Below are 23,449 nucleotides of genomic sequence, written 5' to 3' on the forward strand. Positions count from 1 at the left end.
GGGCCCACTGACCGACCGACCGACACCCCACCTGTGTGATTTGTTAGGAAATCCATGCCCCACACACGGAGCCTTCCCTTAAGGGCCACTTGCCCATGGCTTCCCCCCCCCCCCCCCCCCCCCGTTCACATTTCCACTTAATCTCCTTCCACTCCCTTCCCTGCCTCCTCCCTATTATTATAAATAGCACTTTAAACTCTAGAGCCAGGCTCTTCAATTAAGGTGTAGACAAAGTGGTTTGACTCCACTTGATTAAAAACTCTGAAAGGGAGAGAACACAACCCTTAAAACATTTGCTTTTTAAAGCTAGCCAGGCAGGAGAGGGAGAAGGAGAGGGGGAGAGGGAAAGGGAGAGGAAGAGGGGGAGGGGGAGAGGGAGAGCGAGGGAGGGAGAGGGAGAGAGAGAGAGAGAGAGAGAGAGAGAGAGAGAGAGAGAAAGAGAGAGAGAGTTCCGTGATCTCAATTTTGCCAGATGTCAGTTTAAAGGGGGCTAAGAATTTCTAAGCCTTTGTTTACCAAATCCTTGCTCAGAGAACTCTGAGCACCTGGGCTTTGAGGACCTGGAAGAGGAAGGAGGCCACCCAAAGGCCAAGGTAGGCTGGGAAAAGTGGGGGTGGGGCTGGAGCACATGGTGGCCATTTGAGGTCCCCCCCCCCTTAATTATCTGGGGTTGCCCTTCGAGAAATCAGTTCTCTTTGCAGTAGGGAAATTAACCCTTAATCTCCACAAATGAGGGCAATCAACCCATTTACTAAATAAACACAGATCATTACAGCTTTGCTGCCCCTCATTGTGATTTAATTTGAAAATGTCTTCACCTGAGCAGGGGTAGGGCTGAGTGTAAGGTGGTGCTGTCCCCTAGGGAGATGTCAGGTTGACAAGTGAGAGAGTGAAGTGAGCAGAGCCAAGCCTGGACAGAGCTTTGAGATGTCCTCTCCCAGTGAAAGTCTAAGTCCCTCCCTGACTTGGTCTTACTGCATGAATTTAGCTGGAAGCACTCGGTTGTGTGTTTAACTGGCGTTGAGAGTGGAAGCTGGTTAAAGCCAGTTCTATTTGAACGTTGGCCGTGGAAGTCCCTGGGATGAGGACAGAGTCGCTCTTCATTTCTTAGTTTCCTCTTATTAATATGTTGAGGGATCTGTCCTTGAACTTAATTCTTTGTCTCACCCACCAGTTCTTCTGTTTGTTGGTAGTCACTGGGGAAGTCCACTGCACTGGGATTCTGTGCCAAGTGGACAGGGGGGTGCCCAAGAAAAAAATGATCAATGAACTACTATAGCCCAACTCAAGTTGAAAAGCACATAAGACAAGCTGGAGACCTCCTTCACTTATTTAAAACTATGTATTTAGGAAGCAGTGAGGTGGGTTAGTACTTGTCACCAAATCCGATGACCTGGATTGCATCCCTGGAACCCACTTGGTAGAGAGAACTGACTCCCTCTAGTTGTCCTGTGATTTCCACCCATGCAGAGCCACATGTGCCACACACACACACACACAAAGCCTAATAAATGTTAAGAATAAGAAAAATCAAAAAGGAGGGGTTGCATTGAGGAAAGACTTGGGATGTTTTTCAGAAGGAATCTGAAAGTTAATAATTCCCACCTTCTCTTACAGGTAAGAACGCCACTCAAGGTGTGAAATGAATTGTCCTCAGTCTGACGGAAAGGCTGAAGGTAAAGTCTACATTTAGGCTCCTGGGCCCCTGTTTTGTTGTTGTTGTTGTTGTTTTTTAAATCAGGGCAGCTTCTGCCTGCAAGACCTGCAAGAAAGCTAGTGAATGTGGCTGTTTTTCTTGCTTCCCAGTCACCGGAGGTGACCCCTCACAGCTGGACCTCATCAGGAAAGGCCAGAACGGGGTGGGAGAACTTCAGCTGAGGTCCAGCCTGACCTCAGCATGGGAGGAGGGAAGGCTCGCCTCTACTGGGGAAGGGGCTGCGGCTGCTCCTGTGGCTTCCAGCAGGAAGAGCTGAGGCTGAAAGGGGGTGGCAAGATAGCCCCAGAGGCGGAGGAAACAGAACAGCGACAGACTTCTCACTTGGGCAAAAGGCGCTTTTGTCTCCCTGTGAAACTTCACCCCTCTTCTTCCTCAGCTTTCCAAAGTTAGTTCAGGCCCCAAGAGATGGCCCCTACTTTAAAGCCCTAGCTCTAAAGACCACATTGGTCGGTCCTGCTTTGTTTTGGCACCCCGGGATGGGATGTCCTAACTTAAATCCCAGCTGAGCGGTTGGGAGTGAGCCAGCTGACTGACTCCAGCGTCTGGGGCTAGCCAGGTCCTTACTATTTTTATGAACTGCTAACATTTATTTAATGCTCACCATGCCTGAGACATCCTGCCCACCCCTCACCCCACACTCCCTGAACCTTTGTCCGCAATAGCCCTAGCAAGTGGCTATTCTTTATTTCATCCACTTTAGAGATGAGGATACCAAGTCATAGAGCAGTCCGAGATCCTACTGACAGTAAGGAACGAACTTTGAACCCAATCTTTTCCTTGAATAAGAAGCGGGAGAAGGGATGACAGGAAGAAAGGGGGTGGCATTTAGCCCTCTGGGCGTGAGGCTGTCTGTCCTGGAAAATGCTTGATAGCTCAAAGAGAAACAATCAACTCAGGTGTTCCCAAGGATGCTCCAGGAGGCTGCATTTCTGTCTGGCACCTCTGTGGCCAGCTGTCGGAGGGGACATCCATAGTCTAGCATGTCTGTGGGAGACTGGATCATTGTAAAGCATATAGGTCATCTCCTCTAGTGACCAGCTCACATTTCTCACTCGGCTAGGAGGCAGGGGAGAATTTTCTCACCAACTATTTTGTAAGCTCCATTTTATTGCTGAAAAGAAGGCAAGACAGACAGCTCAGGGACGGGTAGTATGGTCCAGTAGGGACCCCAGCACTCCGTTTATAAGTATGTTTGGGGAGGTATGGGTGAAAGCCCAGGGTTTGTGGATTTGAGTTCTTATTTAGTAGCTTGTGTGGCTTTGAACAAGTTGTTTCTTGTGGCCTTAGTTTCCCTGTCTGCAGAGTGATAATAACCGCCGTAGCGCCTGGCTCCTGCGATGGTGACAAGTCAACGAGGGGAGACGATAAACTTAGTATCTGGCAGGCTATGAGTGATCGATGGACAGGAATTAATATTGGTAAAGGTTTAAAGAAGCAATTTAGGAAGACACAAGGTGGAGGTTTGTGGTTCCTCAGAAGGCCACCAACATGTTCTGTGTGCAGCTGGGAGTTACAGCATTGCTGACAGGCCACAGAGATGGGTCTTGATCAGTTGCTATAACCTGTAGGAGCTGTTGACGCTGATTGCTCTTCCAAGTCTAGATGCTAATACCCCTCCGAAAAGATATTTTAGGCCTTCCATGTTTATTTCCACCCATGTCCATTTTAGGCATAGGTCCCTTGGCAAGAACTGTGCTACCTGTAAATAAGGAAAAAAAATGAAATCCCAGTTTCACCCCTAGGCAACATTAGTTTGTCAGTGTGATCACACTCTCCTTGGAGGCTGCTCTGGTGGGAAATGGAAAACAGGGACATCAGGGACATCAGGGGTGAGCATCCATACCCTTCAGCCTGATTCTTTATCATTGTCCGGCCCATGCATTCAAAGTGCCCAATACAACAATCTAGATCCGACACAGTCTGAGGAATGCTGTCCCGAGCTCAGGGCTCTTCAGAATCGGTGGTAGTTGGGGGTAGCTTCTGGGAATCTTGGGAGAAAGCTGATGAGTGTAGCTGTTCTTGGCATCCCTCACCTGTGAACATATTTGCAAAGGAAAGGCCAGAAGCCATACTGGCTGCCTGGTGAGCCCTGGCAACAGCACCTGCATCAGAACTATCTTGTGTCCAGGAGACCTGGCACCAGTGGGTGCTTCATAAATATCTGTCGGCTTAACAATCTGCTGTTTTCTACTGCCTCCCCTCCCCCATTTCACACTGTGCAGTTAAATGTTAAAATATTTTTCTCCTCACAGTTTCTGAATGTGTCAACTTTGTATTTATGTACGGATACAGAATAAAGATTTATTGCAGGGGTCAAGCACAATCTGCCCTGCTGTAAGATTCTGTTCAGTGGACTCTGTATTGATCAATAATGGCCTCCCTGTGTGTAAATTCGGAATGACCATCCTTAAAACACAACTGTCAGCTAATCATCGGGATAGCACTTACCTAACATACTCAAGGCCCTGGGTTTTATTTCTAGCAATGAAAACCAAGCCAAACCAATTAATTACAAAAATGCCATTTTGTGTTTTAACAAGTAATGGCGGCTGTTTGTTTTGTGGTTTGGAGAGTCATCAGATCCCCTAGCATTGTAGTTATAGATGGTTGTTAACCATTCTATGGATGCTGGGAACCGAACTCTGGCCCTCTGTAAAAAGCCAGTTCTCTTAACTGTTGAGCCTTCTCTTCAGCCCCAAGATTTTTGATAAGCATTAAAGCAAGACAAAACAAAAACAAACCTCTCTCCAAAAACCTTACAGTTGCCCTGAAAGTTTAACATGATTTGATTTCTTATTACATATTTGTTTGTTTGTTTGTTCATTCATTTCTATGTGTATCTGTGTTAATTGAATAATACTATGGCACTTGTGTGGAGGTTCAATCCTGTGGGTCATGGGTGGGGACCAATTCAAGTTGTCAGGATCAATGGAAAGCACTTTTTTTTTTCCCATTGAGCCATCGTGCTTACTCTCATACATCACACACACACACACACACACACACACACACACACACACACACGGGGGGTGGGGGGGAGGGAGAGAGAGAAATGGGGTTTTAGAAAGGCAGAATAATTTATCCAAGCTTGTGAAGCTAATGACATTTGGTTTGGTTTGGGCTGGGGTTCGAATCTGTGCAGTCTGACTCCAGAAGTGGTACCACTTGATCCCACGGCCAAGTGTCAGGGGTATAGGTTGCTGCTGGCCAAGGAGCCATGCTGTCTGGTGAGATTTCACCTTTGCCTGAACTTCATGAAGGGAGGGCTATCCTTAACGGCTCTCACTCCGTATAAGACAGCTTTAATTGTTAAAATGTCCTTCATTATATCGAACCGAAGTCAGCCTCCCCAAGGCTTCCTTGATCTTTACAGTACATATTTAATCCCTCTTCCATACCATCGCCCCTCAGATATACGTGTACCACCCCACCTCCAGGCCTCCTCCTCTATATAGTTTGTGGGAATCCTGGAAATAAGCCCTCTCGTGGCTCCCAATGCAGCCCGGGGAAGGCTGGGCGGGCTCGAGCACGAGGGAAATGTTAAATCAGGTAACTCAGGTAACCCAAATCGATCCTAGGCAAGGTTTGGAAGCATGGGTGGAGCTACCTGGGAACCAGCTAAGCATTCTTAACCATCCCTGAATCAATGCTTGTCTGTAGCACAGGCGCTATTATAAGATGTAATTGGCTCTGAAGATGGGGAGTGCCATGGACTTAGCAAGGACTTGGGCCACGGCCTTGTAGTGAAGTCTTTATTCCAACTTAAAGGGATCCTAAAGGTAATAGCAGCATACCAGAGAGTGAGAGATCGAGAGAGCAAGAGGGCAAGAGACAAGAGAGAGAGACAGAGAGACAGAGAGACAGGGAGGAGAGACAGAGAGAGAGAGACAGAGAGACAGAGACAGGGAGGAGACAGACAGACAAACAGAGAGAGAGAGAGAGAGAGAGAGAGAGAGAGAGAGAGAGAGAGAGACAGAGACAGAGACAGAGACAGAGACAGAGAATGAGACACCAACATGAGGAAGGTGAAAGGCTGAGTGATGTCAAGAGGTTCTGCATCAGGAATGATGGGGTGGTACCTAAGCTCCACCCTTGATGAGGTCATACATGGCTTAAGCATTAATGAGCCAGGAAGGCAGACTTTAAAAATGTCTGTCTGTTCCACCGAAGACATTGATGTAATCAGAATCCATGGATGTGTGGCTGTGGTAGAGTCGAGAGGACAGTGATATGGAATTAAGTGACCAGGGCCAGCTCTCTTGGGAGAGTTATTGAGAAAAATAAGGTAATAGAAACATCGGGCAGCAAATGTTAGCTATTCTCTTTGTCCCCTGGTGTCCAGCTAGTCTGTGGCACCTGATACGTGAATGGCCTTCTTCCTGTCCTTCCCTAATCAAATGACTGAATATCTCCAGATTCTGGCAATGTTGATAGCCCCCAAAGCCTGAGAGAACTCAAATCCTGACCAGAACAGAAGACCCTAGCAGAAACAGTGAACAGGAAAAAAATATATCTTTTCATTGTTTTCAAATGCCATGTGGATGTCTACCTTTCTTCAAAGCTGTGTGGACCAGGCCCTGTGCTTGTCCTTACAGATAGCTGAGAGTGTAAAAATCAGTGTAGCCTTGTGGAAAGCCATTCAAACTTACTGGGTTTCCAGCTGGAGGTATAGCTCAGTTGGTATCTACCCAGTGTGTACAGGGCACTAGGCCCAGTCCTCAGCTCTGCACATAGCCCTGTGGTCCCGGTACTTGAGCGATAGAGTGTAGAAAGTTCAATGCCTTCCTTGGTTATACAGTGACCTCAAGGCCAGCATAGGATGCGTGCGTGAGACCTTATCTCAAAACCAAAACAGCATACTGGATACCTATGAGTGCCCAGATCTGTGCCCATCCCCCCTTTATGGTTTTTAAGAAAGCCATGAAGGGGGAATGTTTTCTACTCTGTAGGAACAGGATGTTTTTGGCTGGGCGTTGGGACTGCCTATGTGGGTTGTCTTGTAAATGTGAGTGTACAGCCACAGAGGCTCCTCTGAGGATACCCAGAGGACTCCCTCGCTCACCCCAGTGGACAAACTCTCCTTTGTCTAAACCAGGTGTCACTCTCTAGCACTGCAGAGGGTAAGTCTAGCAATGTGAGCATCTCTCTGAATTTGAGGCCAAGTCCTTGAGCAAATAGGCATTCCTCAGCCACCATCTCTCAGTGGCTTCTAGCAATTAACATAACGTGACGCCAGGCCCATCCAGATAAGGATTCTGATGGCCACAATGACTTCCCTTTCTTCCCCGACCCTTCTTTATTGCTCCACACTCTCCACTCACTTCCAGCAGGGATGATTTTAGAAGCTTGGGCCCTGGCCGGTGTGCAGCTTCCCACAAGCTCCTGCGAGGGCTCCAGGGACAGCAAGCATTTCCCTTTAATAAGCTTCTCACACTACATTAAAGATAAAAGGCGAAGGGAAATATTTATATTCTGACAAAGCAGGCTCTTCCCTTCGGGCTCTTGTTTTATTTATTAACTCGCTGTGTCCCTCTCTGTCTCTGTGCCAGGGGCTGGGCACTGGTGGCCCTTCTCTCCTTTAGTCATTATATTCTCCGTGAGTGACAGTGACAGAGGCTTTAGAGTCACTGTCAAAGAGATAGGACTCTAGGTGGGTGCTGATCCCAGGTGACACAAACTAGATGTTCCTCCCTGTCCTGGGAGCTGCTCTGTTTCTGCCCTTATTACCAGTGCTTGGATGGAGAGGGGCTCACACTGGTTACGTGTGTTGTTTCAAATGCAGCTTTGTCCGTTGGGTAAATTGTTCAGCGGTACAGTCACCTGGTTCCTGACTGTGTACGGCTGGAGCTTCTTGACCTCTTCTCTCCTGCATGTTCTCTCACCATCGGGGACTAAGGAGGCTTGTTTCTTCCTGCTAATTTACACAGAGCCAATAAAAATCATGAGTCATCCTTTCGCAATGATGAGCATTAAAATTTCAACCTATCTAATGGCTCCAAAGCCTGGGTGGGCTGTGGATGCATTACTCTGCTGAGAACCTCCCCTCCCCTCCTCCAAGGAGCCTGCCTAGATTAGTGAGAGGAGAGGAACAAAAATCACTTAGCTCTGCTCTGTGAGCTTGGGTAACATGCAGGAGTTTAATGACCTTTCAGGCAGAGTTTTTAAACTATTTATTCGTGTGTGTTTATGAATGCATACATGTGCGTGAACATAGCGCAGTGGACATTGGAGGTCAGAGGACAACCTGTGTTAGTTGTCTCTTCTCTTACTCTGTGGGTTCTGAGATGGAACTCTGGCTGTCAGGGTTAGGGACAACTGCCTTCACCCACTGGGCCACTTCACCAGCCTTGACCTTAAAAAAAAAAAAAAGTCACACATGATCATCAATTAAAATTTCAAACACAATGAAAACTGCCAGTGGCCCACCTATTCTATGGAGAACACATGTAGTGAGCGACTCTACAGACCAGGCTACTGGTTTTCATTCATAGCCCAACCCTTTGCCGGCTTGTAAACTGCAAGAGGCATCACCACGCTCCAGGTTCCTCACTTGTAAAATGGAACCCTGAGTGTGTCCACTCCTTCCGAAGCAAATGATTTGTGTGAAGGACTTGGAGACAGTGTTTGACTCATACTGAAACCATAATAAGAATGAGCTGTTGTTGTTACCATCTGAAAATAGCCAGTGGCTAACAGCTGACACATACATATTCTGTGTGTATGTATACATAGAATCACTTTACAGCAGCATGAGGACATTGCATATGCTTTAAAACATCATTTTAAAGGGACGGCTGGTGAGCTAGCTCAGTGGCTAAAGGTACTCATTGCACAAGCCTGCAGACCTGGATTCAGTCCCCAGGATTCATGCAAAGATGGGAGGAGAGAACTGATTTGTTCTCTGACTTTCCAGGCATACATGTGCTCCCCCTGCCGCCCCTCCCCTCCGCTACCCCCCACATATACTAATAATCAGAAAAGTTAAAAAGTATTGGGTTGGGCTGGTGAGATGGTTCAGTGGTTAAGAGCACTGACTGCTCTTCTGGAGATCGTGAGTTCAAATCCCAGCAACCGCATGGTGACTCACAACCATCCGTAATGAGATCTGATGCCCTCTTATGGGTGCCTGAAGACAGTGACAGTGTACTTACATATAATAAATAAAACCTTTGAGCTGTGGAGTCAGTGGGGCCAGAGTGAGCAGGTGGGCTGGAGCAAGCAGGAGAAGGAAAGGGGGAGGGGGGAGTATTGAGTTTACCTGAGCTTTAGCAGAAGAGAGGAGAGAGCTGAAATAAATGGACCTATTAGTTTCCTGATGTGAAGATGCCCTGCCTTTTTAACTGTTCCAGTGGCTGAGAGTGATGACGGCTCTGTGGATAGGAGCACATAGTGCATCTGCAGGGACCTAAAGTTAGTTCCTAGGACCCGTGTCAACTGCCTGTCCCTCCAGTCCAGGAGCGTCAGACATCTCTCTGTCCTCTGAACTCCCCCAACCTCCATGCATAAACTCACTCCTACCACTTCCTACACACAATTAAAATAATAAAAGTCCTTCAAATACCATTCTAGTCTAGAAAACTACAACTAAGAAAACTAGCTGAGGGCTAGAGAGATGGCTCAGTGGTTAAGAGCACTGACTGCTCTTCCAGAGGTCTTGAGTTCAATTCCCAGCAACCACATGGTGGCTCACAACCATCTGCAATGCAATCTGATGCCCTCTTCTGGTGTGTCTGAAGACAGCTATACATATACATAAAATAAATAAATAAAACTTTAAAAAAAAAAAAAAGAAAGAAAAAGAAAACTAGCTGAAAGAACACACATCGCAATGCCGGAGGAGGCAGAGGAAGACTGAGGCAAGGTCATGGCAGCTTGTTGTACCTAGATTGCCAGGCCAGCCAGGCCTCAAAAATAAATAAATAAATAAATAAATAAATAAATAAATAAATTCAGGATAGTGGTCTGTGAACCCCCGCCAGGCAGTGAGACGATTTCCTGCACCCAGTCTCTTCTTGTCTCCCAATTCCACTGCTTCTCTGATTTTTAATTTGTTTGGGTTTATAGCATCTGTGTTCTGATTTGCATTCATTTATTCTCCAGAGGGTTTGTCCTCATTCTGTATTTAATTGGATTCGATGTTTATTGCTAGTCCTTTTACTACTGCGCCTCACATCCCGGGCTCTCTAATTTGGGTGGTTTCTTGAGTGGTAGTATTTACACATCACAGCTTTTCTCCCCTTCTCTTCCTCCCTGAGAAGGGCTCCCTGGTGCTTCGTTCCCCAAATCCTCTCTAACTGGCCATGTCTGCTTGTTGCTTCTCTGTGCAAAATGATGACTTGTTGCCTGCGTTATTCTCTACCCTGCTTTGTTTATTAATTAAAAAATAACATACAAGCATGCAAAATAATAGAAGATAATAACATTATCTTCTCTTGTTCCTCTTCTTTCTCCCCACCCCCATGGTGGGCCTGCTTCTGCTTTAACGTCCAGTGTGTGTGTGTGTGTGTGTGTGTGTGTGTGTGTGTGTGTGTGTGTGTGTGATTTACTGTCCATATATAAAAGTATAAAAGGAAACATTATATTTATGTGTGTCTCCTCCCATTGCCCCTTTTCCCTCTACCCTTCTTAGATGTGTGAAAATTCCCTCTCCCTCTTCTTTAGACAAGGTCTCACATATACCAGTGTGGCTTGGATTTTCCTACAAATAACAGTGATGACCTTGAACTTCTGATCTTCCTGCCTCTACTGTAAATGTTTGAATTACAGGGGTGCCTCACTACCTGCCTTTGGGGCACCTCCTTTCTGTGCCTCTTTTTCTTTCTTAGTAGTTTTCTCATTATTTATAGAAGGTGATGAAGTTTGATTCTGAACTGCATCCTTAACTGCCTGATTCCTCTATCCCAACTTCAATCTTATGGTATTTGTCTTTGAGGATTATCAAAAACACTGAAAGACGGTTGTGTTTTCTGCACCAATGGGATAGCTTAGGTTGAAGATGCAAATAGATCACATTAACTGATAGTCAGAACCCTGTCAGCTCAAGGCAAGGACTGCAGGTGTCAGGTGTGAGAACTGGTGATCTCTGTGTCCTCAGACCTGGGAGGGCGGGTGGAAATCATTTCTCTCATTCATCTCTCCTGGGTGTCTGGGAAGAGAGATGGTCTTCACCTGCATCCCAGTGTGGCCGGGAGCCATGCCTGGGAAGGTCCACTTGACAGAATTCTTGGGTCCCCAGGGCTCAGCTTAAGTTGGGAGTTATAGTCTAAAGTTTAACTCTGTGACTTAGGGTCGTGTTCTTGCTCTCTCTGGGCTTCAGCTCTGTCACTTGTAACATAAGAATGAGCCATTTTAATTCATTGTGGTGTTTGTTTTTCCAGACAGGGTTTCTCTGTGTAGCCTTGGCTGTCCTGGAACTCATTCTGTAGACCAGGCTAGCCTCGGACTCACAGAGATGCACCTGCCTCTGCCTCCCAAGTGCTGGGGGTAAAGACATGCACTACCTCCATCTGGCTGTGTTGTGGCATTGTTAATGAAGATTACATTGTAATTTATCTAAAGGACAAGTATATACTGGCTACTCCCCCAAATGAACATGAGCTGGAGCTGTAACTCAGTGGGAGTGTGCTTTCTGAGTATATGTAACAGCATGAGTTCAAGCCCCTGCACTGGGAAGCCAAATAATTAAGTAAAAATACAATTGTGGAAGTCTTGTGAGTCCCAAATTAGATCGCAAAGCCCCCAAAGGAAGGACTGCGTTTTATTCCTTGCTATATGCCTTCCATTAATAGTAAAGTAGTCAGAATGAGTACAACGGAAGTTGAGTGTCATTGTACATGCTTCTAGTCCCAAACCAGCAGAGTCTGAGACAGGAGGATTGGGAGTTTGAAGTCAGGCTGTAGCTGGTCCCTATCCCACTTAAAAAAATATCTGTAAAACGGTATTGACTCTGTCAGGTAACTTCATTGTATCATTGCAAATGGCAGACTATGTAGCTCTAGGTGTTTTAACTAGGGTGGGTGGATGACAGCCTGAAGGTCAAATCCAGCCTGCTATCTATTTTTAAAAGACATTTATTTACTTATCTATTTATATTTATGTGTATAAACATTTGGCCTGAATGTATACATGTGCACCACTTGCGTTCCTAGTGACTACGAAGGCCAGAAGATAGTGTTGGATTCCCTATGAACTAGAATTACAGATGACTGTGAACCACTGTGGACACTAAGGTCTTCTGCAAGAGGAACAAGTGCTCTTAACTACAGGGCCATCCCTCCAGCCCCCAATTCCTATTTTTGTACAGTCTGTGGACTAAGAATGTTGTCTGCATCTTTAAATATTTTAAATCTATCAAAAGAACAATATTTTGAGAAACTTGAACTCTATATGAATTTTGTTGCCTGTGAATATGGTTTTACTGGAGCATGGCTACCCCCAGTCACTTACGGAATGTGGCAAACTCTCTCTGTAAAAGGCAGAGAGCATTGCAGGCTTGGTGGGTTATATTTAAGTCTCCTGTGGCAGCTTTTCAGTTCTTTCATTATGGCAAACACCAGCCATAGGTGGTAACCTTAGACCATACTGAACACTGGAAACAGAAAAGCAAAAGGATTTCTACCCAGGGAGCCAGCTCACCTGGGGTCTAGGCCAAAAAACCAACCAGTGTCAGGATTTTGGTTATGCTACTTCATGCCTTTGGCTCTGACTGTCTAGAAAAATTTTTAAAATTGCATTAGATTTTGGAGAGTTTATTTGTGTATTTTATTTTTTAACAACAATAAAAACCACAGGCTTCAGGGTCAAACTCAGTTGTCAGTCTTGACAGCAAGCTACATTACCTGCTGAGCCATCTTGCTGGTCTCACTTTTGTTGTCTTTCTAGGCAGGGTCTCTGTAGAGTCCAGGGCAGCCTCAGACTTGCGATCCCCCTACTCAGCTCCCCAAGTGTAGAAGTACAGGCACACACCATCACTCCCAACTTGAAGACTTCTTTAACTTCTAAGATTTCTAATTTTTTATTTCGATATTCCAATGTAATAGCCTGAATCTATTCTGAAGGTGTATATTAGTTAAAATATTTCCGTTGTAGGCAAGAGGCATTAAGTCAACCAAAAAGATACTTATTATGAAGATGGGCAGAAAGCCATAGAAATAAAGAGTAAGCAGGAAATACAGGTTTAGACAGGATAGGTGGCAGTGTAGGTCCCAGTATCAGGAGTCAGTGGGTAATCTTGGGGTACTGTGGTCTTAGCTGACCCCTGACCTAAGGATCATATGTCTGATGTTGTGTTTCTAGCATAATTTAGCTTTATTTAAAAGAACTACCATGATTGTACCCAACAGGGGAGCAATCAACCCTCAAAGCCAGAAGCTATGAGCAGAAAAGAAGAAATGAGAAAAGAAAAGGGAATGCTTGCTAAGTGGGAAAGTTGGTAGACACCCAGGCCAGAGTGTGGCCAGGAGAGAGGACAGCGCAGTTGTCTAATACCAGACGCTGAAGCACCCGGATAGAGCACCTCTGGCTTGAGAGTCATGTGCTCTTTCTCTCAACAAGTCCCCAACTTCTGAATGGCATGTGGAGGACGTCAAAGAAATAGTACAAACGCGTGGGAAAGGGCGTTTGGGTTTTACTCGAGAAGACGTGGGGGATGGATTGTATTCTCTTTTAATTTGAGTCATTAAACTATATCCGGGCATATGCTCATTATAGGAAAGATGTTAAGTAATTCTCTAATTATATGTATTACTCTGTGGGCAGAGGATCCGGGACAAGTGACTTCTCTCACATGTCAGGGTGCAGAGCTAAAAGCAGGACTTGACTTCCTGACTTGAGTAACTGTTCTGAACCCACTGCCTAGCAACCGTGGCCCCAACTCAGGAGCAGCGACTCTGTGGGGAGCCTCTGGCGCTTGGCTCCCCACAGTGAACTTCTCAAGAGTAGGAGCTGAGGCTTGTTCCTCTGCTGTTCCCCCTGAGCCTCAAATGGTGTTGGGCACAGCAGATGCCCACTTAGAAACCTGATATTTAGCTTCCAGTGACGAAGCTCAGACTATCTCCACTTGGAGAAAATGGCAGCCATGCCCAGCTCCTGTCAGCAAAGCCTGGTCTAGGGAAACAGAAAAGAACAGAGGAATTCAGAGTCTTTTTCTAACAGGAGATTGAGCTGAAAGCTCCCTGGTGTTCACGTTGGACGATTTATCCGTTTCAATGTGTACGTTATTACTTCTGGCACATAATGAAACATTATGACCTCACAAAGCAAACTAGTGAGTGTAATTGTCTCCATTCATCTCGCCCCCTTTCTATGGTTTAAAAAAAAAAAAAAAAAAAGCTAGCCGAGCCTTGTCGTTTGCTCAGAAGGAAATGTTTATAGGAATTTGTCTATTTGTCTTCAATCAAGTACTTCTGCCTGTGTGTGCTCTTTGTTTAGGAAAACTCACCAGCTCGCTTGACTGACCTTTGAAGACTAGTGCCCAGGCCTTGACTCAGCGTCTCCCATTCTGTCGTGGCCCTAGGGCTTAGGCAGGCTCAACCCTTCAGGGTCAGAGCAGGCCCTAGAGTGGCTCGTGTGTGAGTGTGTGTGTGTGTGTGTGTGTGTGTGTGTTTGACTGTGAGATGACTTACTTCAAAACAGGGGGAAAGCCACTGTTTTTCTTATTTAAACTCACCTGAAAGGGGGACAAACACTCATTCATCGCTGCATTTCGGCTGCTCTACTAGGCTAAGATTTGTGCAAATACAGGGACTTCCAGCTTTTGTTACGCAACCTTGAGTGTCTCCAACTGTCTGAAGGCATGTGGAGAAACCCTCAGTTTGATTAAATTAACCTCAGTTCAATTTGACTTAATAAATCCACATCCGTCTACACAATAAGGAGCAAAGGAGAAAGAAGGGAGGGAGCCGGGGAAACTAGACCTTAGAGACTGTCATATATCTGAAAAGACTGGCTCTTCTGGAGATTATTTGGGGCTGGTCTTACATGTCACAGTGATAGCTCAGCCTGGTAGTGAATCTAAGGTATTCATTACTACAACCCAGATGCTTGGCAATTCCTGTCTGCAGTTAAGATCTTTTTATTTATACGGAAGAACTTTCTGGGGAGTTACTTCTTAGTTACACTTCTCCCCTAATCTGAGAGGTTTCCCAGAAGTTCATCCCTTAGTTCAGCTGGGCCTCATTTTTCTCTTTGTAACCACAAAGTTTTATATGTTGAGCAGAACATCAAATAGACGTGTTCAGACAGAAGGAGGGCAGGAGTGTGAAGCCATCAAGGTCCCTGGTGGGTCATCTAGTCCGACTTCCAGGACACTCATCCTTCAGGAGGTTCACATTCAGCTCATGCTATGGGCTCCAGCTGAGATACTGCAGGGCCACCATTCTTTTGATATTTCTATCTTTTTCTCCGTCCTCCCTTAAAATTGTTCCAAAGTCTTTTTCATGTGAAACTCATTTAGAGAGTGATTCAAATACCAGGAACATCCAAAGAATGTTTAAAGTTTCCATTCCACCAAGCGGCTTCACTCCACAAGCAGACAAGAGTTCAGGCAGGACACACCCAAGACTGCGGTGGACTCAGCAGACCCTGGGATTCCAGAGGTCCCCAGCAGAGATCTTGGCAGGGAGACACTGAGTGGTGGCTCCTCCGGTGGAGAGATAGAAGAGCTGCAGAGAGAGGACACGTGTACAGCTCCTGGCAGCTTTCCCTGAAGCTGAAGAGAAGTTGATAATCAACATTCTCTGTGTTGGGAGTTTTCAGTCAGGGCTTTTCTCTCTAGGAACGTTACAGAAAGGAAAGAGAAGATTTCAGCAGGAGTTAATCTGCCCCAGAGCCATAGAAAACAGAGCAACATTGGATTATTCTTTGTACAGACCCTAATTCCAATATATCTCCTTTACACTGAAAAACAACTACCTCTTGTATTACAAGAGAAGGGAAAACATCCCCAAACACCAAATCTAAAACTTTGCATCAAAGATTATCAGTGAGTATGATCCTTTAGTTCTTTTGTTCCGCCAGAGTCAGTACCACCAAACATCCCTTGAAACTTTCCATTTCTGCTTCTAGGACCACAGCTGATTAAACTAAAGATGCCCAGCCTCAGGGACTGGCAAGAGGAACCTCAGCGATGTTACCAAAGCAGGCACGAGGATTCTGAAGCTCTCTGGGAAATCAGCTTTAATGAGATGCGTTTTCTCATTCTAAAAGAAAGCTCCGGAAGACTTGTCAATGTAATCCCTACAGCCACAATATACATCCCAGGCAGGATGGCCCTGTTTAAAGTCGCACTCCTATCTTGTCACCCTGTTTCTCTCGATTGTCAGTGGGTTTGCCTGTAACTTTCACGATTTCCATTTGATCTTGTAAAGAGCAAGAGGAGGCTTAGGTCTGACTTGTGAGAAACTCAATGTTTGCTCTCTGGCTCTCTCCTGCAGATCAGGGGTAGTATATTTTCCAACATCCTGGAGTGTCTAGTTGAATATATGAAACTCACTCAGAACCTGAACCAAACAGGAGTTGAAGGATGGAGAAAAGAGACTGCTTGATGGACCAACTGTCTACACACTTGCAAAACTTAAAAGAGAACTTGCAACATTTATTCTGTTTTTAGTATAGCACTGTTCCAGCAAGGTAACAGTTAAGGAGTAAACGAACTGAATTAGAAACAGGTGGACTCGCTTTTCTTGACACTTGCCCTGATATATTTCAGATTCAGTGAACCTCAGACTATTTGGTAATAGGGAGACGATTCCCTGAACCAGCACGAGTGTACCAGCTAAAGTTTGCTGAATGGCTTGCAATTATCTAGCCCGTGCATTCTGTACATTTAAGGCCTTCTAAAGGTTAATGTAGTTGAGTGACTGGCAAACAAACTGTTTACAGTTCTGTCTTTACAACCACTAGTTTGTTCTCAAAACTACTGTCACCATCACCTCCAACAGTAGACTCTCTAGTTCTAAAAATAAATTGATTCCATTTCTTCTCATTCAAATTTAGGTCACTAACTGATCAGTTAAACTTTCTCTGAAGCCACTGACATATCAAGGACATAGCAAATTTGGCCCATGCTACAAAAGTGTGGCTAGCCTTACATTTGATGTGTATGTACATCATACAGCTTACTATATAATTTTGTTTAGGTGTCTCTAAAACACTAAATGGTCTAGAATTTTCCTTGTAGCTTCAGTGCAGAGCCTTGTATCCAGCAGCTGTACCTAACTAGGCATGCCGAATTGAGCACTGTGGAAAGGCAGATAAACCATGGAGTCGAGATTTATTCTTGAAAAATTCCCTCCATGGCTTACAGAGTACCATCCAGGGACATCCTTCACCAAATGGATCCATTCACAGTGGATCAGGTTGCTGTTTTGTCTTGTATGATTTTGGCTGGGAACTAGATGGGTGAGCTGGATCCTAACATTCAAAGGCCTGCATGTACTCTATACACCTCTATTTTACACTCTAGCTTCAAGGTCACCCCGTGTCCTAGATGAACCAGGGCAGGAAAGCTAGTTGGGCCTATATAGAGTTTGTATCCCCACTTCTGCTGAGGCTGGAGCCCCATTTGTTGGGTGGATGGATGACTGGAATAGTCTCTCCTCTTCTCTGCTTTGCCTCCTCCTCTGCTGGGGATTAAACTAGTATGAGCCATTATATTTTAAAACATTAACGTATCACCTTGGTAAGTATTCTAACCCTGCGCTATACCCCCAAACCAGCATGACTATTCTTGAAAGCCTTTCTTTTCCCCCTCCTTTTGGTGGACGGCCAAGCCACACAGCTGAATGTAAACTGTATGATTTGTTACTGTACTATACTGTTTTTTTTTTTTTTTGAATTAGCAAATGTTTGATGATATTATTTAACTCAGCTACACTATTGACTCTGATATGAATATAAGCATTTTCCTTCATGAAGGGTGAAAAAAATCAATGGCTCTGATGTTTTGAGGTAATAGCAAATCATGTGAAATAGTAATAGAAGAAATTCCTAGTCATTTTTTAAAAAGGAAAATAAAAAGAAAACAGACTGGTTAGCTGAATGCCTGGTCATAAATATTATACATTTCTTAGAGCCACAATATATATAGCAATAGCGCTCATTTTAATACCATCACTAATCATTTGCAATATTCTGACATCCTTTCAGCTCATTATTTGTGTATTTAGCGGAAACTCTTTAAAGAGTCATGTCACTAGCCAACACAAGTCATCTCGTGGTTATGATGTCATTGTAAGGTAATATTTCAGAGCTGTCAACATCAAAGACCCAAAGTATGACTTAAAAAAAAATTCAAGAGAGACCCCTCCGAATAACCTCTTATAAGGCCTAACCATTTCGTCTCCTGTTTTTCTTAAGCTTTTAAAAACAGAATCATACAAAAGATAGATTCTCTAGAGGCATATGAATTAAAGAGTCAAAATAAATAATGCCAGGTGAAGTTTCCCTTTTGATTTAAACAGCAGGAAATGGAGGTAGTGAATATGTTAAGAACAAAACAAAAACAGAAAAGCTTTATTCACATGATGAGTTAGGGACATAAGATTGGAGCAGATGGAAGAACACTTGCCAAGCAAGATCCGAGGCTCAATCCTAAACACTGAGAAAAAAAATTATTTTTAAATTTGTGCATTGGAAGGAATTTTTTTCCTTACATTTTTTTGTTTGTTTGTTTGTTTTGAGACAGGATTTCCTTCTATAGTTCTGGCTGGCCTGGAACTAGCTCTGTAGACCAGGCTGGCCTCATGCCTGGTTGAAGGAAGTTTTAAAAATGTATTGACAGTATCTATATAGTTTATCTTGCAGAGCTTTCTAGTGGGTTAGCTTTGAAATTTAAAATTCTTTACATACAACAAAGACCAAAAGTTCTTTCTATACAAAAAAAGGCCACATTGCCAAATACCGCCAATTTCTCTATATTTTTAATTTTTAAAAAATTTATTATTTATTTTATGTATATTGGTATTTTGACTGCATGCATGTCTGTGTATCACATCCATGCCTGATGCCCCTGGAGGTCAGAAAAGACACTGAATTCTCCAGAAATTAGGGTTACAGACTATTTTGAGTCACCATGTGGGTGCTGGGTGTCAGACCTAGGTCCTCTGACAGACCAGCAAATGCACATAGCTGGTAAGCCATCTCTCTAGCCACTATTTGAAATTATTTTTATTTTATTTTACATGTATGAAGACTTTGCCCGCCTACATGGCTATATGTTACATGCATGACTGATTCCCCAAGGAGTCTAGTAGTTGGTACCTGATCCCTTGGCACTGGACTTACAGACTGTTGTGAGCTGCCTTGTGGGTGCTAGGAATTGAACCCAGGTCCTCTGCAAGAGCAGCCAGTGCTCTTAGCTGCTGAGCCATCCCCCAACACCGCCCCCCTAATTCTTCTGTATATTGACCACTGTAAGCCCAGCTGTGAAATGCTGAAGCCGGGTTCCACGATGTTATCCATCTTCTGCTTGTCTGAGGTGTTGAATAAAGGAGGTGTCATGAGCTCTTTAGTGTCATCTGACTCGTCAAAGCTACAAAAAGGTGAGGGATAGAGAGATGAAGGGAGGAAGGAAGTTGAGAGGGTAGGAAAGCCATAAGGAAAGAAGAAAGGAAGATGGGGAGGAAGGAAGGAAGACAGACAGACAGACAGACAGACAGACGGAGGGAGGAAGACAGTGAGTATTCTCATACAGGACATTTTAGATGGTGATGATTTATTTTAATCGTGAGTTCTAACCCCTGTAGAGTTTCCCTCCTTTGGTAACTCAGAGTGAGACGCGAGACCAGCATTTGTTTATTTCTTGCTAGATTTGCCAGAGAACACAATTAAGAGGACAAAAAGAGACTGATTTCCTAGAAACAGAAGAATCAGCTGAAAATCACATGTAAGTAAAAACAAAACGGACCCAACAGATTCTTTCTTTTACCAAGACAGAGGCCTTGGAGTTCCCTCCTGAAAAAACCGCCACTGCAGAGGAGCATTTCAAATTGGTATGATGTGATAACCCCATGGGAGACTTTCTAGGGCCAAATGTCCCCACTATGGTCTTCCCGGTGCTTGCTGCTCAGAGGTGACACCTTCCCTCACAGAGCACAGAGATGTTCCCAGAGGCAGCAACAGCAGTGATAATAGCCCATAGAGCCCTACACCTACCACATTAGGCTTCACCATGTGTCCGATGCCAAACCTGCCAAACTGAACTGTTGGCTCCTGATGCTAGTTTGCCAGCCCCCTCCTAACTCCTGTAGACAATGGTTTATTGTCACCAGCTGCCCAGAGAGAGAGGTTCAACGTCTTTCAGCCTCACATGGAAGCTGCTGAGCTGCACTTTGACCTACGCCCGCTTTTACCAATAGGCTCCTTTTCTAGTCCCCCGGCTGACTTAGCAGGGTTATCCCTTCAGAGCAGAGCCGAAGAGATGGGGAGAGAACACACACAGGAAACTTCTGGGAAGGCTGAAGAATAAATGGTCAGAACTGCCCTGCATACTCTTTGTCTTATCGATGAAGGCCAGCCTAGTTTGCTGGCTTTTTTTTTTTTTTTTTTGCTGGTGTTGATCACACAGGAGATCAACACGATCAACAAATGGGAAGTGAATGAGTGAATGAAGATAATGGAGTCTCATTAAATTTGTTCTGGACTGAGCTGAAACTTCAAACCGCTGTTACACACACAGGAAGGCTTTAGGAATGGTGTCGAGTTGAAAGGGGGCTTAAGGGGAATGGGTGAGAGCACATCCAAACTAGGTGACAATGGTAGCAACACTTATGGGACATTAATTTTGGCAGCCCGAGCCGGGCAGTGGTGGCGCACGCCTTTAATCCCAGCGCTTGGGAGGCAGAGGCAGGCGGATTTCTGAGTCTGAGGCCAGCCTGGTCTACAGAGTGAGTTCCAGGACAGCCAGGGCTACACAGAGAAACCCTGTTTAAAAAAAAAAAAAAAAAAAAAAAAATCCTCCCAGGCCCTGGTGACTAAGATCCTAGCTCACTGGTGGTGAAGATGGTGAAGAACTTACAGCAGCCTCAGATCCCACAAGGAGCCCGAGAAAGACAGCAGTGGGTGCCAGAGGGCCGTTCCCCACTGTGGTCGTCACTGGGCTGGGCTGCCCACAGCACTGCAGCTGGGCTGCTCGACGGGCGTGTAACGGAGTCATGGCCTTGCAGCTACACAGACCTACCCACCACCACCACACGCAGATCTGCACTGTCTCTCTCAAGTGCTCCCTTGGAAACCCACCCAGCTTGGTGGGGTTCATGAAGAGGGACAGAGGGGGCACCTTCCCTAACGGGATACTGTAGCACATTCATCTAAGGTTAAATAAGTGAAACCCTCCCCCCACCCCCCATCCCAAGCGCGTCTGTCTTTAGAACAGGGCTGTGTGATGGTCTAGCAGGACTCACTGATTCCATATCTACGAGGTAACTAATCGGGGCTCCAAGGGTGTGGGAGATAAAGTTTCTCCGTCAGGGTAGAGACTTAGAAACTGACTTCAAAGACAAGAAAGGGATGTCATTGTTAAAGCCTGGGTCTCATAGGCAGACCTCATTCCAGCGGAACACTTAATAAACCAAGTCTGCATACTGGAACTTCTATGCGCTTTGATCAGCAGCACCTGGAGGCTCAGGGTTTGGGGCTTAGCGGAACTTCGGGTATGTCTCTCATGGGTTAGCCCTGGATCGAGTCAGGGTTTCGTCCATTCTCTGGAGAGTTCTCCCAACCTTCCTAAACAGTTTTAGATCCAGAGGCCGTTTCCCCGTTCACTTGGAATCTGTCTGCCATTACGTGTGAGCACATTCTTTCCCACGAAGACTTATCTGTCCTCAGGGTCTAAGACTGCAGGACTGAAAGCAGAGACAGCATCCCTGCTTTCAGGAAGAATCCATACCTGGCCCTTGTCTCCTCAGCAGCCTGCTTATCGTGTTTCTAGGAAAACAACAACAACAACAACAAAAGAGTAATTTCCCAGAACAACCCAGAGAAAAAAGTTAAATAAAACCTGGGCCTCCAAGTGCTTTGCACTAGTCTATTATTAGACTTTTGACCCTTCACATATAGCTTCCCCCACCACTTCTTTTTTGTACTTTCTCACCGACAAAGTATATCAAAATGGGGGAAAACACAAAATAAAATTAAGCTCATAAATTTGACAGTCTTGCTTGCTTGTTCTTAGGAGTCGCCAGGAATTTATGCCCAAGTTTCTATTTTATCTGCAACTGTAAGTTTGTTTTCCCTGGAAGGGAAGTTCCTTCAGCAGAGGGTAATTTAATTTTGTTAGTAACCAGACACATTCTGTTTAGATTTGGACTCGTTTTAAAGTGAGCCTTTCTATCAATCACTCGTCCCCAACATGTTTGGATTTAGGACCCTGTTAAACAGCGGCCGTCTGCCTATTGATGATTTGGTGACCAGCAAAGGACAAACGCCTTATCTACAGCAGCTTCCCAGAGAGAAATATTATCAATATCCACAGGTTAATTAGCAGGAAACGGTCTGGCCACAGCTCTCCTGCCACGTGGCCTCCCTGCCCCCACGGGACCCGATGCCGCCTCGCCTTCCTCGTGAATGGCCAGTTATTGGACATTGCCGAAGGGAGAAAATTCCAGCAATAGTGAAAACATCACTTTCCACTCCATCCCTGGAAGCTAAACACAGAAACTATATTCAAAGAGTTCTTTGTCCACAAGATAGCGAGGAACCAGAAACTTGTTCAGCCAGATTCTCTTGTTACAATTTACTGCTTCATCGGGTGGGGGCAGGGACAGGCACGGCCCTCCTGTTGATAATGAGAAGATTCCCACAGGAAGCTCGGCATCTCCAAGTGTGTGTTTTTTATAAAATGCCTTCCTCTACCCGCACCTCAGCCTCCAGTGTAGAAAATGAGGACGCTCACTCGGAGCTGGGTCCTGTGGACCCGTAACCACACAGGAGCACACCAGCGGTGACTTCCAAATTGGATCGGGGAAGGTGCCAAAGACAGCCTTATTTAAAGCACCATGTCTCCTGGGGATTAAAGGCGGGAACCCAGGCCGGAAGGGATTGGGAGAGAGGGAGAGGATGGACAGACTTCTACCTCCCTGCAAAGCATTCCTGAAAGAACAATCGCCTTTGTTTGTAGCAGGCTGACAGTTGCTTGGGAAGAGCAGCTGGCTCTGGGCTTAGGGCAGGTTTTAGCTTGTGAGTACACGTGAGGTCTCCTGGTGACCAAGGGCCCAGGTGGGTGAACTGGGAATGTTGATGCTAAAGCTGGGCTGAGGGGGTGTTTGGCTCATTGTCTGCAGGCCTGCACCCCTGTTCTCCCTGCACTGGCTTCTGAAGTTCCTACCAGCAACCACTTCCCAGAGAATTCCTGCTTCTAGGTACAAAGTGTTGGTCTGCCAGGAAGTGGCTTTAGCTCACAACTATATGAAGGACCCCCCCCCCCCAAAAAAAAAAAAAAACCAACACCCAAAAAACAACCCAAACACACACAAAACAGATCCCCCAGGGATCCTTTGAGTCGGAATCTCAATGGGAATGTGGCCTGGGAATTGTTTTTCTAAAGCGTCTCCTCAGGTAGGAAGGTGGTGGGGAAACCGGAAACCATGACTTTATAAGGAACTTTCTAGCATGAATACAGTCTTTGTGGTGCTTTAAACCTGCAAATGCATGTTAACTACTTGGAATTCCAAATCCACAAACTGGCTACGCTTCTGTGGGCCTGAGTGGTATCTGTTTTGGATTCCACTGACGTGT

At 45.3% G+C, this 23,449-nt stretch overlaps 1 long non-coding RNA gene across 1 annotated transcript; it reads left to right on the top strand.

Moving 5' to 3' along the window:
- Positions 1–424: 424 nt before the first annotated feature.
- Positions 425–19,186, top strand: LOC143441821 (uncharacterized). The gene is made up of 3 exons (XR_013109520.1): positions 425–593; positions 1,618–1,676; positions 15,782–19,186. It is a non-coding gene; the product is annotated as an uncharacterized LOC143441821 (long non-coding RNA).
- Positions 19,187–23,449: the final 4,263 nt, after the last annotated feature.

This window comes from Arvicanthis niloticus, chromosome 3, assembly GCF_011762505.2.
Source record: "Arvicanthis niloticus isolate mArvNil1 chromosome 3, mArvNil1.pat.X, whole genome shotgun sequence".
Taxonomy (NCBI): Eukaryota; Metazoa; Chordata; class Mammalia; order Rodentia; family Muridae; genus Arvicanthis; species Arvicanthis niloticus.